This window comes from Mus caroli, unplaced genomic scaffold, assembly GCF_978045245.1.
Source record: "Mus caroli unplaced genomic scaffold, Mus_caroli_1 scaffold_10, whole genome shotgun sequence".
NCBI classification, from domain to species: domain Eukaryota; kingdom Metazoa; phylum Chordata; class Mammalia; order Rodentia; family Muridae; genus Mus; species Mus caroli.
In genome coordinates this window covers 8,082,501-8,101,884 of record NW_028227265.1, presented here as the reverse complement: position 1 = coordinate 8,101,884, position 19,384 = coordinate 8,082,501, and the positions used below count along the sequence as shown (strand labels likewise).

The following is a 19,384-nucleotide window of genomic DNA, read 5'->3' as shown; positions in this document are numbered from 1 at the left end:
GCTCAGTTTGAATGGACTGCACAAGACCTGAGGGGAGGGGTCTCAGCATGACCAAATCACTTGGTCTGTTAGCACATTGCATCCTCTCCTCAGGTCCAGGGGAGTTTGTGGTCACTTTTCTGTACAGACTTCTTTCCTTGCGCTCCTGAGGGGAGAGCACAGCTGCCCTGCCTCCTCCACAACAGCCCAGGGACTTTCCTACCACCTCCCTCCTACTGACTGAAGGCAAGTGACACTCAATAGTCTCCAGAGGGTGTGTGGTTAGCAGGCTTCATTTAGCTTGCTGTAGCCCTGTTCACAAGCACAGACTCTTGGGACATGTGTATGTCTGTGTACACATGAGTGTACATGTGTGTGTGTATACACACGCATATGCATGCACATGCATACATGCATGTGTGTATTCCTATGTTCAGGCACATATCTCCGCAGCACACATGAAGCTGTCAGAGGGAAACCTCAGGGGTCTATCCTCGGGTACCTTCAACCTTCTGCTTGAAGCAGGGCTGCCCACTGGCCTGGAAGTTTCCTGAGTAGGCCAGGCTAACCCATGAGCTTCCAGGGGGCAGTCTCTCTGCCTCTCATCTCACCATTAGCAGGGCCGCAGGCATGTTCCACTGTGATGACGTGATTACGTAGCTTTTTATGTAGGTTCTGTGCATCTGAAGCGCGGGGGTCCTCAGGCGCACTATCAAGTGCTTTATCTGCTAAGCCATCTCCCATCATGATTGGTCTGCTATGAGTGCCAAGATAGAAAAGGGAGGCTCCCAGAGGGCAAAAGACACGCCAGACCACCAAGGTCATTGAAGTGGGCTCTAAACTCAGTCCAGGTGACGCTGGTGGCCCTGCCCAATCCCATCGACCTGGTGACTAACACAGTGGCTCTAGAGGGATCCTGTCTCTACATTTCAGAGGACACTGTGGGGTTTGACATGCTTAGCTGTGAATCCACAGCTGTATTCTCCTTCCCAGCCCTCTCCAGTGGCCCAGAGCAGCTCCCAGACTCCCCAGCCTTTCGTGGGAAGGCTTCAAGACGACTTTGCTCCCAGAAGAGCCCCCAAGCGCTATCCCAGCACCAAGGTAATTAGAGAGAAGCATGAGGTGACAGGGGCCAGCTGCTGGACCTGTCCTGAAGACAGAGCCAAGCTGCCTGAGTGACGGTCTTGGAAGTTTCCCCCACGTTCCTCTCCCAGAATCACCGGGCTGTCAAACCCCAGGAATCTGCCTGCTTGGATGGATCAAACCCACCGTGTCTGTTGCTGCCCACGCTCGCACCCTGAGGGCTTTTGGACTGAGGTTCACCAGGCAGTTTCTGGATTTGATTACAAGGAGAACTTCTCTCCCTGGTCCCTTCTCCACCCCTGCTGCCCTCCCTGAAGGAATGCGAGGCTGCCTAAGTTCTCAGCAACTCCCTCTGTCTTTGCAGACACCAGACTGATGGAGTCCGCATCCTACCTAGCTGTGTGACTTGTAAATTACAGCGCAAGTGTGAGAAACACCCAGGAGGACCTGGGAACTAACCCCACGCAAACTTCCTTCAGCAATTGCTTGTCACAGAAAGCTGTGGAGAGGTGCCAAAATCAGAGGATCTGCAGGACGGTGTTCCCTCCACAGGCTTTAGATGGAGGTGATCTTCCCTGGCCTCCTCCAGCTCCTGGAGACTCCAGGCAGCCTTGGCTGAGGGCCATTCCTCTCACCTCTGTCTTGTCTTTCCAGAGCCTTCTCTTTCTCTCATTTCTTATAAAGACACCTGTCACTGAGCCCAGCCAGATAATCTGAGATATCATACTGAGGGCTTCTCCCCCAAGAGTGGGTGTTCAAGGTGTGGCCCAGGGGCCGCAGGCAGTCCGGGATAGCCATGAATGCAGTCCAACCCAAAATCGTAAACTCAAAACCCAAGGAGATTGCTTGTGGTAGTTTTATAGCTCATTAGCTTGTTTGTCAGCATGAACTTTGGTGATGGTGTCATAATACAATGTTGTGCGCATACGTGCATGCCTTTGTAATAAGACCCATGAGCCACAGATTGAACACCCCTTAATATTAACATACAGTCCAACACAGCACTTTGTCCACTGTGGCCCCCAAAAGCCAACAGGTCGTATATTCCTGCTTCACTACATCTCGTGGCAAAGAGCCCTTCTCTGACGACACACCAGTGGGGGGCCTCTGGAAGAGTAGAGATCCTCTGACCCCTTCCCTGCATCCTACAGGAAATGAAGGGAATCGCTACCCATGGCCCTCTGAAGCAGAGTCACACCTAGTGAAGAATCCATGTCCTGAGTAGGAGATGTAGCCAGACTGCGCGTGGTCTCTGGCTGACTAGTTTTCCCATCCTGCTTGGGCAGTCTCAGGCTTTCTTCCCTATGTAGGAAGAGAGGAGGGGCTTTGGGCTCCAAGATACTTGCCACCTAGAGCCTGAGAGGAATAGAATCCCAAGGGAGCCTACGTTGCATCATAGCAGGCTTGAGATGCCCAAGGTGACCCCGGGATGATGTTACTCTGCCAGTTGCTGACCTGCAGTCTGACTCCTGGGTTTCACATGCCAAGGGCCTGGTGACAGCATGGCTGGGATCACAGAGCACTCAGCACCCAGAGGAATGCCTTAGGCCAACAGCGCCTCCACCCTTCACTCAGTCTATCCAAGGTGCTCACCCCTGCTCCAACCTGCATCGCCCCTTCTGTGTCTTTAGACATTTTCGGAGGACTTCATGAGTCCTCTGCAGGTCCACAAGGCAGGCACAGGAGATGGGAAATGGGAATCACAGGGTAATCGCTTTAACAAGCAACCATCTGTGCACCTGGTGGATCTGCGGAACACCCGCTCGCTGCCCAAGGGCCGGCTCTGATGACCTGCCAGCTCCATGGGCCAGATCTGCTGGATCTGTCTTATCGCTGTGTTTCACAGCAACCTCATGGTCGCCTCTGCTCCCCTGGCAGGCACTATTTGAACCTCACGGTCTGCTCTCTCCCACCCACCATCCATGTCCTCTCCCATGCAGGTCCCTGCTCTCAGTCACCCCAAAACAGCAAGCCCAAAGCCTTGTCCTCCATTGCCTCCCAAACCCCAAGACAAGGGCCCAGACAAGAGTGTGGACATTTCATTCCTACAGTCACAACTAAAATCCACAGTTCGCAGGGCTGCAGCACCCAAGCCACCCAACCTGGGGTGAGAAAGACAAAATGACTCTTGTGGCTTTCTAACCAGAAGCCTGAAGCCCAGGTGTGGGCACCTGAGGTCTCTGAGGATGCCAGGGGGGCCTCTGTCTAGTTACTGGGAGGCAGCCTGTCCGGGCATCCCCACATTTGTAGCTGTGTTATTGATTCTCTGAATTTCCCTTTTAAAACAGACACAGCCTCGCTGCTATATAAGGTGGTTTTCATCATAGCGACTAAGCACTTGTCAGAGCAACTTAAGGGGGCACAGGTTACTCTTCTCATGTTTTAGAGGGGATAATCTGTCATGACAGCAGGAACACGTGGCTCCTCACAATTGAGGCCCACCTCCAGTAACCACCTCCTCACCAGGGTTCCCCCACCCAAACAGCCCTCGCCCCCACATTAGAGGACAGCTCAGATCAATCATCAGATGACACTGTAGTCACCTCCTCTTGAGAACATCTGTAGAGTTCCCGTTCTGAATAAAGCCACAGGCATAAGTGGCTGGGGTTGGGGGATTCACGGCTCCTAGCAGGTCACGACTCGACTCGCAGTTAATGAACAGGTGAACAGAAGTGATCCACAAGAGGCTGTTGGTTCTGCTGTGTAAGCCACTCCCAACAGATATGGGGAAACTGAGGCAGGAGATGCCAAGGTACCCCAAGAATGACATATCTTCTCTCCTGGATCCTGTCAAGGCCTTGGCCACTGCCTCGAACCAAAGTCAGGGTAGACTCTGCCATTGGACCATGGGGATGACCTAGGGACGGGGATATCTGAGTTTGGACCCTGTAAGCATCCACTTGATTTCAGTCTCACACTCCGAGTGGTATGTAGACAGCACCTCCCCTTTCTTCTAGAAGGACCCCTCAGGATTCACATGGGCAGGTTCTCTTGCTCTGTGGAGGACAGCAGCCAGGACTGAGAAGAAGGGAAGGAAGGACTTACAGCCATGTCAGGCCACAGGAAGATCAACATCTTCTCTGGATGGTGTCGAGAAGAGCCCCACCCACAGGGATACCCACCCACTCTGGATCCCCAGCTCTGTCATCGATTCACGACTCCCTCATCGAAAGCCCATGCGTGGAGATAGAAACTAGTGGACTTTCCAGCAGACATGATGATTAATGGACAGTGCGCTGACTCAGTGATCGCACACTGCCAGCAAAAGCAGCGATAACCGTGCGGAGCGGCGGTGGCCCCCAGGCAGAGCTCGGAGCTCCTTCAGCTGTGATCCTCTGATTTATGTCCAAGGTGAGCCCCTGTCCCCAGCCCCACCCCCACTCCCATGGACCATGACATCTTACTCCCGAGACTTGTCAGAGGCCCCAACAATACGATAAATCTCCTACGGGTCCCTGCCTGCCCTCCCTCGACCCTCTCTGTGGAGACAGAGCTGTTAGGGAGTATGTCAGGCTGTGAAACTGAACCCCCAAAGTGCCCCAAGTAGTAGAGGCATCTGTGACTGCACCAACTTATCTGATTGGAAACCGAGATTTGTACTTTCCTCCCTAGGCCTCGGGGAAACCTGCAGAGAGAAGACATTACCGATTCTAATCTGGGGTACAGGGCAGGTGAGGTACCCCGGGGGGGTGCCCAGATGCAAACCACAGCAACCTGTGACTGAGCAGAGTAAAGACACCAAGACTCCCCACCTAGACCGCTGGCCTGGAGCTGGGCTCCGTTTGGGACACCTCCCCTGAATTGTTTTCTCATCAAATGAAGCTTACTGGCTCTGGTGGGGTTCAGGTATGGCTTTCCCAGAGGTCAGGGTCTCCAGAAACTGGCTTCCCTTTGTTCCAGACCCAACCTGGCTCTGTTTTGGTCTTCTTACGGTCAGCACTCCATTGCCCTGAGTGTCAGAAAGAAGCCCAGACACAGCTCAACGGTATCCTGGAACTGGCTTGGCTCAGACCTTTGGCCAGCAGGCAGGATGCTTCTGCCAGGCTCAGGCATTTGTCAAGGTCCATCCGCCGCCACATTCCTGAATGTGAAGGATTCTTACTGAAGTGCAGGGCCTGGATTGGGCGAGGGACTCCCTCAGATCCACAGCAGCTGCTGCCTTCTGGAACAGGCACCGTCAGCTCACAACCTCACACGGGAAGCCGACCAGGCGTCTAGTTCATAGGGAAGAAAACCATACTGGAGCTGTCACAGGATAGAGGGCAAAGGGCAAGGGGCCAAGGTCAAACCTCAGCCCTGGAGGTAGCCTGGGAAACAGGGGCATGGCGGAAGCTCAGGCTGGACCAGCACAGGAAACTGTATCTGTTGCTGCCGCAGACAAATCTCCACCAGACATTTAGCCTCACGGTCCTTGAGCATGGAACCGAAGCAGCTGTTGGCCCCTCTCCCTCAAGGTGCAAGATGGCTCCAGTCTGTTCCCGCTTCTAGGGACTCCACTTGTTCCTCGTCTCTAGACTCTGCCTGCATTGTGCCTCTCTCTGGCCTTGCCAGGATCAAGTCCCCTCTGTCTTCTCTGTTCTCTTACAAAGGTTCCTTGTTGGACTTGGGAGCCTGGGACACCTAGAAAACTCTCACCCCAAGATGTTCATAGAATCATACCTGCAGTTCGCTCTGATGATGTCACACTGGCCATTTTTCAACCCTGCGAACCTGAAGGCAAAAGTTAAAAAGTGAGGCTAACAATAATTTTAAAAATTTTTAGCTATTATTTAAGACGCCTAAGATGAGTGGATTTGGTATCTGCATATAGAAAACTATCTTTGACAAATAGGCATAAGTTTGTGGGTTCTTCCTTTTTTTTTCTTTTTATTCTTTTTTGACATGGGGTCTGGTGTGGCCCAGGCTGGCCTCAAACTCACGGTGTAGCTGAGGATGCCTTTGGACTGTTCCTACTGCCTCCTCCTCTTCCCCCATACCCACCTCCCTGGCAGGTTCCCTGAAACTGAGGCTCAGAGCTATTCAACTGATGTAAGGGCAGAGTGAGGATGAAGCTGAGTACCTTTGACCCCTGACCCCTGCCTGCATCCTTCATATGAGCGTTCAGAGTCAGCCCCCTCCTACCCAACCCATTCAGACTCACATGGGTCTCACAACTATTTAAGGCTGTCTGTGGAGGCAGGCACTGAGGCCATGCAGAAAAACAGTGATTTTCTCTGGGAATTTCGAATCTGATCATGAAAGGCAGTCGCTTTAACCCATCCGGTCCTGGATTCTACAGAGCCAGAGAGATAACTGCAGGTAGCACAGACACTGAGGATTAGTGATGCTCTCAGCCTGGGGACAGCAAAGTCCTGGCTGGCTTGTATGCTAGTATTGCAAACACACCTCTCCTCAGGGATACACCTGCTGCTATCCATGTGCCTTGTCCTCCTTGGTGACTGATGGCTGTTGGTGTTGGCATTGGAATGGCCATGGAGAAGACAGGACTCTTTCTGACTAGACAAAAGAACTTGAGAGGTTCACTAATTCGCCTGCCTTTTCCTTTTGGCTGAGAGAAATGTGCATCTGGGGGGAAGGGAGGGAGACCACTGCCGGTGACCGGAAACCAGCCTTGACTGCGGCTATGAAACCCAGGGCTGTGTCTGGACCTCAGACTGAACCATCAGGCTGGACCCCAAGCATGAATGCTCTCTCACCATCCTTCAGCGGCTCCACCTGGGACTTAAGCTAGGAGCTCATCCATCCCACTGGACAGTTAACCACTCCTGAGCCACACATCTGCTCAGATTCCTGCCCAGCAGGTGACGGCTCACCACCCTGACCCCACAGAGCTGGGGACCATGTGCTTCTGCATCTTGGCCCAGGATATCACTCAATGGTGAGGTAGGGACCAGGAAGGCTCGCTCTCTAACAGGAGCCACCAGAGATAGTGCTGGATGTGTGAAGGGCCCTTCACCTGATGCCCATCAAAGTCCCTGGGGTGGACTAGGAGTTCAAGAGGCCTTTGGGTTCTATCCAAGGCCATTAAAAACAAAACAGAAAACAAATGAACAAACAAAACATTAAGTGAGGAACTATGTTAAAAAAAAAAAAACCTCATGTCTCCAGGCTGTGTGTGCGTGTGTGTGTGTGTGTGTGTGTGCAGACAAAGCTACCTGGAGTAGGGCATGCACTGTGTATGTTTGAACACAAACACACACACACACACACACACACACACACACACACACCTTGGGACTACAGGCAGTAACATTGAGAAACACCTACACACACAATCAGTTGAGTTTGTTTTTTCTTTTCTAAGTATACGGCTTTAGCTGCTGCAGCAGGCACCACAGCCAGGATGGCTCAAATGACAGCCATTTATTTTCCCACGGCCCAAAGGCTACCCTTGTGGCTACCAGCACTGTCAGGCTCAGAGAAGGATGCTTCTAGCTTTGCAAATGGCCACCATCTTCCCCTGCCTTTGTGCTTTCCTTGTGAGCTCCCAGAGACACACAGACTCCCCACCCCCTTTCTTATAAGGATGCTAATCCCACCAAGGGGCCCCCTCATGACTTAGCTAGACCTGTTCATCACTCAAAGGCAACATTACTCTGGCACCCTGGAAAGTTAGGGCTTCAGTGTGCAAATTGGCACAGGGACCGCAGTGTATTCACAGGATGTTACATTATTAATATAAACCCATGGATGTATGTGAGAGAGAAGGGACGTGTCTCAGATAACCCCAGGCCAGAAATGTACACCTCACAACACAGTATCCTGCTGTTTGAGTTGATAAAATAAAACCCACAATAACCACAGAAGCAACAGGTCTGAGGTTGCACTGCCTAAAGATGTCTTCCCTATCAACTGGACTCTTTCAGATGTCCACCATGGTGCCTGTCAAGCAACTGACCCCTCACAAATGGTTTTCCCACTCGATCAATGGAGGGGGGTCCAGATACGGTAAATTAACTCAGAACCTTTACATGGCCCAACTGGAGTCTCCATTTGTGGCCACACGGCTGCCTGGTGATTGACGGGCAGGCACGTGGTCCAATTCATCATGAAGCCTGACACATATCAGCCATAGAGATAAAACAGATGTCAGCGTCAGGGGCACCAGGGGAGAGAGAGCATCCAGAGCCTGGGGGCTTGCTAAGTGTGGGTCTTCTAGAAAGCCCCTTAGCTCAGGATTTCTTTTTCCTTAAAATACACGATTAAATATGTTAATGTCTGAAGTATCCTCGCGGTTGTAATGTATGAATTCTACACTTCACAGAAAACTCTATCAGCACAGCTGGGGTCGTGGTGTCAGGGTGTCTTTGGTTCATCTCTGAAGAAAGCCCTCAGCCAAAACAAAACAAAACAAAACCCAACAGTGACCGATTGGCTTGATGTTAAGAAATGGACCTAGAATTTTTTTTTCAGAAGTTTCCAACCCATGTTATTAAAATTCAAGGAAACATTTGAGCTTGGGCGTGGACGGAAGCAGGTCATGTTGGTCATTCCAGTGCCACACATTTACTGTCCATGTCTCCTGCTAAAATTGAAGGATCTCGTTTAAGACTTTTGTGTTAAGTGCAGGGCTCATTGCTGGGCCACACAGGGATTCTGACTTGAGATGTTGATCTGGACAAGAGAAGACAAGCCACAGATTCTGGCACATCCTAGCATGTCCATGCACAGAGAACGGTCCTGTGTGGTTTTCCTGCTGAGGGCTACCTGGGGTGCTCTGGGATTAAGGGAAACTCGCATTTCTGCCAAGGTGTGATCGATCTGCACCCGGTTCTCTGACCCCAGAGATGTTTTGAGGCACTGTGACGCACATCTGGGTGGTCATCAGAACCTGGTCTGGATTTCTCATTGTAAGTGTGGGTCTGTGAGGAGCTGCTGCAGGTATCAGAGTCGGTTGGGTATCAGAAATGTCGTCTTCAGCACAAATCCTCCCTCAGGGACAAGCCCAAGACAAATCAAGGGAACGGAGGGAAGGACTCCCCCTTGGGATGGGTGTGCAACCTTGCCACATCTGGACTTCGCTCTTCTGGCCCCAGACAGTGAGAGAACAAATTTCTGTGGCTTAAGCACTGCAGTATGTTTTCGTTTGCCTTGACAGCCCAGGAAACTTTTCAGATGACCCCAGGTCATCTGAGATCCATGTGATTTTGAGGATAGGGGAAGTTTCAACCCTGGAAGACCTGAGTATTGCTGGGTTTTTTGACATACAGTGCCAGCGTTTGTCCCCGGACATGCAGAGCCAGTATGTCTCAGGGGCAGGACTTATAGAGTCTCTGCCTGGCATTCAGCTCAGGGCTGGCTCAGAGGAGCCATCCCCACAGGTCTATGTGGGACGCTGTCCTCCAGTGTAGCCCACCAAGGCTTTTATTTCTCATAGGAAGCCCAAAGCCCATTCTGGACACTGGCCCTGAGCCAGGACTTGCTTCTCCTTAGCCAGGCACAAGCTGTGGGGACATCAAGACTCATCTGGAAGATTCCCACCCCAGGCTTCACCTGTTCCTATGCCCACATTATTCTGGGGAAGATTCCCACACACAGGAAGTCAGCAGTTGCTAGAGCCTGTGTCTCCAGTCTTATTTGATGAACATGGACCAAACCCAAGTCTATAAGACCACATGGGACCACAGCTAACATTGAGGTCAGGTGGACTTGTCAGAGCAGAACTATCCCAAACTAGAGGGTGGATTTGGGGGTGCTTTTAGCTCCCAGAGTTCAGTTTCTCTGTCCTCGAAGGGAAGAATGGCAGCTTCCTTCACACGAGGTGTCTGCTCCAAGTGCCACTGAGTCTTCACGCTTAACAGCGGGTATCAAATGTGACAGTCACTTTACTCTGGTCTGCCAGCCAAGGCCCAGCTATTCCAAGTGTGGGAGGTTTGGAATGAGGGCAAAGGGCTGTTGGGTGTCCAGAGGAAGGAGGAAACAGGAAACAGATCTGCTGGAGAGGCCCTAGGAGGGAGCCTGAGGCCTGTCCACAGAACAAGCAGGGCCGTGTGACACACACAGGCAGTGGGGCGGCAGCCTTGGTGCAGCATCTACTTCTAAAGACAGCTGGGCATGTGCTCGTGGTGTGGAACGCCCCACGTGCAGACCCGCTCAGGATGCTCCGCTTTCTCTACACATCCATGTCCATGGAGAACCTCCATAGCTCACCTGAGCCAACTCCCCACCCAGCAGTTCATCCTTCATTTGGCCAGGCCCCACCCCTCTTCACACCCACACTGGGCTGTTTCAGAAGCAGGCCAACTCATGGCATCTGCCCCACATACCTGCCTATATGCCCTGCCTATGGGGCTACCTCACCTCTCGGAGCTGCTACCTTGTCATTCTGGCAGGTCCAGGGCTGTGTGCTTAGGGTACACCAACTGCACAGCGGGAGAGTGGAAGGGATGGAAATGGGCATTGAAGAATGGATGGATAGACAGACAGATGGATAGGTGGGTGAATAAATGATTGATGAATACATGATAGATGGATAGAGGGATGGATGGATGATTGGTTGATGATAGACAAATGAATGATGGATGATAGATGGGTGGGTGGGTGGATGAGTGGGTGGATGGGTGGATGGATGGATGGGTGGATGAGTGGGTGGATGGGTGGATGGATGGATGGATGGATGGATGGATGGATGGATGGATGGATGGATGGATGAGTGGGTGGATGGATAGATGGGTGGATGGATGGATGGATGGATGGAAGGATGGATGGATGGATGGATGAGTGGGTGGATGGATAGATGGGTGGGTGGATGGATGGATGACTGGGTGGATGGATGGATGAGTGGATGAATGATGGTTTGATGGATTAATGGACGATGAGTGGATGGTTGTTACATGGATTTACAGATGAAAGATGGGTAATGGTCGTGTGGATGGCTAGAGTAGATGGTTGATAGATGACGGTTGTGTAGGTGAGTAGATAAGTAAACTTGTGGATAAGTGAACATATGAACAGCTCCTTGACACACAGAGACAACAGCTCAATTTTCTTTCCTCATCCGGGAAGAAAGTTTCTGTACTTGGAGATTTGACCACAGTAGCCCTCAGGTTGAGTTGGTTTAATGAATGTATGTTTCAACTTGACAGAGCAAAGGTGAGCCCAGATATAACCTCCTTCCATTGCTCTCAGAACTGTGGTCGACTTGGGCAGGAGCTGTCAGCATGGTGCTACCATGCAGACCCTGTGTTAGATGGCTGCATCGCCTACAGGAATAGTGTCACAGGTCGGCGGCTTTGAGTTAGTGGATGTCAGGCATTCCCAGTGCACTTCCCACAGACCTGGGATTGGGGGTACAGTGTCCATCCATTCATCCATCCCAGGAACATCCCGTCTACAGGACCCATAGCTAAGCTCTGGGCAGATCACCTCCCTGATCCTCCCTATACTAACGTATCCAGGTCACATAAGTACTATGACAAGGCTCAGCCCCAGGAGTTCTAAGACTCATTTTCTCCTACAAAAGAGCTGTGTCCTCAGAGGCTGACCCTTCACAGAAGAGGCCAAGGCTTTGAGATAACGATCAAGGCTTTGGGGTATGGCTGACCCAGTCCTCACCTTTCTGTGGGGCCACAGGTCTGTCCTGCTTGTGAGGTGGTTGGGAGTTCACTGTCTGCAGCTACACTTGGACTTCCTGACCCAGCTGAGCTGCATGTCTTACTGGGAAGACATGAGTGGACTGGGAAATCGGCTACTCCTGTAAACGCAGGACCAAGATGAAAGGGGGCCTGGTTGTCTGAAGACTGAGGTCTGTCAGGGTTCTGGGAGGCAGCCTCAGCCTGTCCTGTAGCCTTGTTCCTGACCTCCTTCCAGACACTCTCATGTATTGTCACCAAACTAAACCAAAGAGAGTCTTTGGACAGTGCTGCTCACTAGTACCACAACCAGAACCAGCCACACACACAGCAGGGGCCAGGGGAATAGATCCTTGTTGAAAGGGCTTTCAATGAAGAGTTTTAACAAAGGAAATTGAGGGCAAAAGCTGACATGAACACTGAGGTGAGGGCTGAGGTGGAGGCTGAGATGGAGACTGAGGTGGGGGCTGAGGTAGGGCTGAGGTAGAGGCTGAGGTAAAGGCTGAGGTAGAGGCTGAGGTGGGGGCTGAAGTGAGGGGTGAGATAAGGGTTGAGATGGAAGCTGATGTGGGGGCTGAAGTGGAAGTTGAGGTAGAGGCTGCAGTGAGGGCTAAGGCAGAGGTAGAGGTGGAAGTTGAGGTAGGGACTGAGGTGGAAGCTAAGGTGGTGGTTGAGGTGGGGACTGAGGTGAGAGCTGAAGTGAGGGCTGAGGTGGAGGTTGAGGTGAAGGTTAAGGTAAAGGCTGAGGCAGGGGCTGAGGTAAAGGCTGAAGAAGAGGCTGAGGTGGGGGCTGAGGTGGGGGCTAAGGTGGGGGCTGAAGTGGGGGCTGAGGTGAGGGGTAAGGTGAGGAATGAGGTGAAGTCTGAGGTGGAGGCTGAGTTGAGGGCTAAGGTGAAGGCTGAGATGGGGGCCGAGGTGGAGGCTGATATGGAGGCTGAGGTGAGGGCTGAGGTGGAGGCTTAGGTGGGGGCTGAGGTGAAGGTAGAGGCCTCTGGCCTCACAGGGGCCCACATTGGACCGCACCCCTACATTTTAAGAGTTTTACCCTGTCTCCTGCATGTGGCCTTCTGTAAAGCGGGATATCACCCTCCTCCCTTGGGAAATAGTCCAATTCTAATGAGCTATCTCTTTCTATCACCAGTTCAAGTCTAAAAGGCTCACCCCAAGTGCCTCATCTCTACCCACGATGTCAATCAGCACCCTTTATTGAGCCACCACCAATGGACTCTCCAATGGCCTCGTGTTTTTTTATCTCATCTATCAGGGACCGTGTGCAGTCATGTCTGGGGCTCGCTTGGCTCCCGACATTACCACCCACTATTGTCTCCTATCTCCACCCTCCCTTTGCTGATGGAGAAATCAAGGCTGAGAGATGGAAAGTAACTTTCTCAGATCAGAAGGATGGCAAGGGGAGATCCAGGGTCTGGTCAACATTTGGCTTGAGCTGGCTGCCATCTGTGGCCTCACAGACCCACATGTACCCAGGGAACTCGGTCATAAAAGTGGGTCGTGAATTATCTGGCGACAGACCGGTGGGGACATTGCGGGGAGTGAAATCTATCTCTTTTACAACTGTCCTGACGTGTTTATAGATATGTGGGTCTGCTGGGTGGGGGAGGGGAGGCAGCAGACTCTCCCAGCCCTCTCCCTGCCTCGACAGGGGACTGCACCCAGCCCCTTCTCGACAAGGGCTAAAACTGCCCATTTAGAGTGGTTTTTATGAAAATAGGTTCAAGTTGGTCTTTGGCACCTCCGTCTCAGCTATCTTTCATCGGATGCTTCTAGGACAAATCATATTTGTGGCCCCAGTGTGGGCCTTTGGGACAGGACTGGGCTCAGGGCTGATCTCAGATGCCATTCATGCTACAAAACCTTTTCCAAGTTGCCCTACCCTCCTGTCTGAGAATAGGAGACCCTGGCCCATCACCTTGGGGTATGCCAACTGCTCAGAAAGACTGAAGGGCACCCTGGAACAGGGGACACAGGGGACAAAGTCACCCCCCCCCCAGCGGCAGCATAGGGGCCATTCTGGGTAGAGTCCATTGCACATGTAAATACCTTTTTCTTGTTCTGTCTTGGGATTTGTCCTCTCTGCTTATTGCTTTTGTTTGGAGATAGTGTCTCACCTTAGCCCAGGCTAGCTGCAACTCTCTATGTAGCCCAAGCTGGCTTCAAAGTTGCATCAGTCCCCCCGGTCTCAGCCCCAATTGCACTGGAATTACAAGTCTAGAATGTCGTTCTCAGTCTACAGGATATTCCCTGTGGCTTAGATACTGATTGTAAATGTTTCCTCATTTAAAAACAGACATGCCAAGGGGCTGGTGAGATGGCTCAGTGGTTAAGGGCACTGGCTGCTCTTTCAGAGGTCCCGAGTTCAAATCCCAGCAACCACATGGTGGCTCACAACGATCTGTGACTCCGGTTCCAGGGGGATCTGGCTCCTGCACACAGACATACACACAGGCAAAACACCAACACACATTTTATTAGTCAGGGTTCTCTAGAGTCACAGAACTTATGGGTAGTCTCTGTATAGTAAGGGAGTTTGTTGATGACTTACAGTCAGTAGTCTAACTCCCCAACAATGATCAACAGCAGCCGTGAATGGAAGTCCAAGGATCTAGCAGTTGCTCAGTCCTACAAGGCAAGCAGGCAAAGAAGGATCTTCCAATGTAGGTCTCCACTAGAAGGCGTGGCTGAGATTAAAGGTGTGTGCCACCATGCCTGGATCTGGTACTTACTTTGTCCCAGATGACCTTGAACTCAGAGATCTCCTTGCCGCAGTCTCCTGGGATTCATAGCCACTATGCCTCAAGATCTCCATACCAAGATCCAGGTCAGAAACTTCTATCTCCCAGCCTCCAGATCAGGATCACAGGTGAGCCTTCCAATTCCGGATTGTAGCTCATTCCAGATACAGTCAAGTTGACAACCAGGAATAGCCACTACACACATACAAATATTTAAAACTAAAAAAAAAAAATAAATAAATAAAAGCAGACAAGCTCTTGCAATGGGGCTGAGCAACGGGGCTTTTGTCCTGTGGAAACGCAGACTAGGGATCTGCAGGGCCTCTGCTCCTCAGCTGTAGCTGGGTCCCCTGGGTTCCTAATAGGATCTCAGTGGCTCGGACAGAGGAACTGCCTGTGTCATTAAAGACACCAGACTCTGGAAGCATCCAGTCTTCCTTGGGAAGCATGGAGGCACCATTCGAGCCTCACTCACTTATGGCAAGGTTTGACTTCCACAAACTTGGTTTCCTCTTGGCTGCCTACTGACCTCGTGCTGAGGGATGAGAGACAGGACCGTTGGCCCCGTCCCCAGGAGGAAAAAGCGGTGTCTGGTCATCAAAGCCCAGACTGGCCTCAGCTTCATTTTCTCCACCTTTTAAACCTGAGCCCCCACCCCTGCCCCGCAAGAGCTTCCCTCCCTCCCTCCTTCCTCCAGATTTGAGGCCAGGGCCTGTGCCCCCGCTCTCTCCCAGATGGCCTTTGCTATCCACACACTTCCCAGCCAGGCTGGTAGCCCCACCCTGGTGGACCACTCAGGGGTTCTGCATGGCTGAAGGCCCTCACTCAGCTCAGTCGAGTGCCTCTGTGCCATAGGTCCTGGGAACTGCAGCACACTGAGTCTGGTGACTGACTGACCCACACCACATGCTCATCCTCACCCATCTTACAGGTAGGGAAGGCCTCTGAGGGAGGGGACACCTCTTCCCAAACAGCCCTGCTTGGAGACTCAGTTCAGACCGTGCACAGGGCCTGGGCCTGCCTCTTTGGATCCCTGGAGTCTCGCCTTGGCCAAGTTTGAAGCAGATGGGGACAGGTGAGGACCTGGTGAGGTACCCATACTCTTACCTGCTCTGTTAAGTAATAGTTAATATATAGATTATGCAATTGTGTCAAATCATGAAAGTCATTGCGACTCGTTTTTAAGGAAAGAGAGGGTTCTTTTTGACTCATGAGAATAAAGTCGATCCCAACAGGGGAGGCCTGCTGGCCAGACCTCGAGGTGCTAGGTATGTGTGTCCACAATGGGAAGAGACTGTGACAACGTCAGACATGTGCAGAAGTGCTGTGGACTTTAAACAAGCACCCAGTGCGTGGATGACAAGAGACCCGGCGTCAGTGGACAACCACAGACACACTTTCCATGCTTTTTTTTTTAAGGTCCCAATGAGGACCACAGTACCTAACAATGAAACCAGAGAGTTGACTCAGGGGAAACCCTGAACAGAGTCCCTTGTGCTTCAAGACAAGGTCTTGCTTGGAGGCAAGGTCTCTGCAGCAAAAGTGACTTTAGATGAACTCACACTAGACTAAAGGCCCAGAGGCAATGGCTGGTGTCATTACAGGAAGGTTTCCTGAGAACAGAGATAGATATTTCCCAGGAGGTGCTGTGTGGGGGCATGGCAGAGACTGGAGCTCTGGAGCCATTGGTCACGAGCCAAGGACTGCCACATATACACTCTGAAGAAGCAAGAGGAGCCTTGGAGGAATCACACAGAGAGAGAGACAGAGACAGAGACACAGAGACAGAGACAGAGAGACAGAAAGAGACAGAGACAGAGATATAGAGACAGAGAGACAGAGACAGGTTTAGAAAATCTGAGTCATGGACAGATTGAGAACAGATCCCACATACCAGGTCCACAGTGCATGCCACACGCAGAGGACCGATAGTCAGGGTCAACTCTCACGTGTGATGTCAGTCTCCCAGGTCTGCTTCTTAGCCAGTTCTGTCCCAATGACAACTCAGAAGAACATCCCGGGACTTGTCAGGATGAGGAGTTCAAAGCCAGCTTCTGCTTCATACTGAGTTTGAGGCTAGCCTGAGCTATAAGAACCTCTGTCTCAAAACAACGAATATAAACAAGCAGAAAGAGGCCCTTGGTTCTGCTAAGCGTGGCGGTTAGCATGAGCTGTCAACCTGAGCGGATCAGGAGGAAGCTAAATGACCTGTCTGGAGCCTTGTGGAAGGAACAGGGGTTCACAGAGGCCCGAGGCCTCTGCCAGGCCTGTGCTATAGCCTCAACTACAGCTTCTCTCATAGAATTCCTCTCATAGAATTCTCACAGAATGCCACTGAGGCCCAACCCCTGCACTCTAGGGAGAAGGCCTGAAAGAATTTGTCCGCAGCAAGCAGATTGGGGACAGGTTTGCAGCCCCAACCTTTATCTGCCCACTGTTTCAGGAGCAGAACCTTGCTCACCCCTCCAGCCCAGATGCAGATGTGAGGGGTCAGGGGCCTGTCATAATTAGCTTAGGAAGGCCGTGAACACTTGACCTGACTGCAGAGGTCATGGGGAAACCCCAAGTGCTCTGTGCTATTTTTAGCCCCGAGGGCCACGTGATCTGATCGGACCATAGCACCACCCTGGGGCAGAGGAGGGAGCAGGAGTCCTGTAGTGGCCTGTGGGGATGATAGACAGGTCACCAGACTTAGTACACATCATGAGGTCCTTGCCCGTCCTGCTGCAGGGGACCAGAGCCCGTGTGGGGAAACTGAGGCACAAGGTGATTTGACAACAGAGGAGGCCAGGGAGGCCTTACGGCTGTAACCCTTACAGCTGGGGCATAGCCACCTGAGACCCCAGGCAAGGCAAGCACCTTGCACCTCAGTTGCTGTGGCTGTGAAATGGGGTGAAATGAGGCCCAAGAGCTCATTGCCCAGAGAGCAACACCCTGGCCCACTGCTGGCAGGGCCCTGTGAAGGAGAGAGAGGCCCGTGTGTGTAGCTGGTGGCCTCCTAGAGTCGTCCCAGAGGGAGGGTAGAGCCAGGGCAGCCACAGGAGCTGAGGAGGAAGGGGAGGCTGAGGCCAGCGGAGGTCACCCCTGCCGCCGCGTCAGGCTGGGCGGGTGCACAAGGAACTTGTTTAATGGAGCTCTGATTACAGAAGATAGGGCTTTCTGAAGGCTTCCAGGGGCCGCTTTAGAGAGATTAGTATTTATTACACCCCGAATTAGCTGGCAAAAGGGCCTGCTTCTGTGAGACACTCAGCAGAGCCTGGAAGCTCAGCCGTTCTTTTATTACCCCATAAACACAGCCGCTCTCTCCTCTTCCTCCAGCTCAGCCCTTGCTCTGTCTTTTTAAGCCATTTAAACCTTTAATCAGAGACTAATTGGGCAGAGCAATAACAAATCCCTCTTGGCTCTTCCAGAGCCCTGGATGGGGAGGGGAGGCAGCAAGACCCAGGAAAGCCTCGCAGAAGCTTCATGCCACGGTAGGCAGAGCCAAAGCCTTGGTCCCTAGACCAATCTGTTGCCCTGGCTGCAGCAGAGCTTCCTGGGACAGGACTGTCTTTGCTGTTTCTGCATGCAGCACACCACACAGCCCTAGGGGATAGTCCACACACACACACACACACACACACACACTCTTCTCCCTGTCCGCCCCCACCCCCAGGGTAGTTCTTCTAGGAAGTGCTCACAGATCTGCCCAGAGACACATCGTTGTCTAGTCACTTCCAGATCCACTCAAGCTGACAGACAAGATTAACCGCCACACTTAGCAGGACCGCGGGGCCTCTTTCTGCTTGTTTATTTTTTTGTCATCTCAAGATGGAGGCTCTTATAGCTCAGGCTAGCCTCAAACTCCTCACATAGCAGAAGCTGGCTGGGTTTCCGAGGGTCTTCTTTTTGTCAGGCTTGGAAGCATGGGGTTATGAAGAAGGAGAGTTGTAAAGTGGGTAAACGCAAACAGGGGAGTGCAGAAGTCAGTCGCACCTGCCTCTCCAGCTCACGCAGGCGTTACCCCACGTGGGACACGGAGTGTTCACAGTGGCTTAGTCTCACTTCCTGGGAGGGCTATATGGTCCCAAGCAGTGTCCCAAGCCTAAAGTCAGGTGCCAGTGCTGACCCAGGAGGTCAGCTGATGAGTCACCATTCCTGGCCTGTCTTCTGAGTCAAGAGTCCTTAGTGACACTATTGTGCTGGAGCCTGAATAGGCCACAGTGACATCAGTGACCATGGTCTCTCCTGCTCCAGGGACTGCTGCACAAATCCCTCTCGGCTCTTCCAGAGCCCTGGATAGGGAGGGGAGGCAGCAAGACCCAGGAAAGCCTCGCAGAAGCTTCATGCCATGGTAGGCAGAGCCAAAGTCTTGGTCCCTAGACCAATCTGTTGCCCTGGCTGCAGCAGGGCACCGTCAGAAGGACGGTGGAGGAGCAGGGGACAGTCCCGCACCATAATCAGCAAACAGAACATGGAAACCCGCGCGAGCCTGTTCCCAGAGGCGGGCCTCGTGAGCAGTTTACCTCGACCACGGTCTCTCCATGACTCCCTCTGCCAGCCACAGGATGTCATGGAGGACCAACCCAGGACAGGACACCTGCCAGACATCAAACAAGAAGGAGCCTAGTGAATTCAGGCTGGCATCCCCCAGGAAAGCTTCTGGGGTGCGGGGGGAGGGGGGAGGTAACTGTTATTACCATTGAGTGTGTTGAGTAAGCCCATGTTAGTTTCTGGTTAAATACTGGATCAAGGACGTTCTCCTCAGATAGAAGAAACTGTGACTCAAACCACTGCCAGTGGTGGAGACCATCTCTGCCAAGCAGAGAGCCTCTCTATCTTAAGGTACTGGGGAAAGTCAGGCTGCCCAGCTACATTCTCCTCCCAGCCGTCTACACAAAACAGCCTGATGCTTCTCCGGACATTCCACTGGAAATCTCAGTATCACTTAAGCCATCAGGAGAGGTGACAGTGTCTAGCAGACAGGGCCCCTTGTGCTTGTCTACCCTGGACACACTCCCT

General features: G+C 52.2%; 1 long non-coding RNA gene across 1 annotated transcript in view; it reads right to left on the bottom strand.

Moving 5' to 3' along the window:
* Positions 1–5,002: 5,002 nt before the first annotated feature.
* Positions 5,003–19,384, bottom strand: part of LOC115031733 (uncharacterized) — a 22,310-nt gene continuing 7,928 nt past the window's right edge. Inside the window, exons 2-5 of the long non-coding RNA XR_003837388.2 lie at positions 14,375–14,602; positions 14,194–14,270; positions 5,722–5,772; positions 5,003–5,276 (exon numbers count right to left, since the gene is read on the bottom strand). This is a non-coding gene — a long non-coding RNA (uncharacterized LOC115031733). The remainder of the gene's footprint in view (positions 5,277–5,721; positions 5,773–14,193; positions 14,271–14,374; positions 14,603–19,384) is intronic.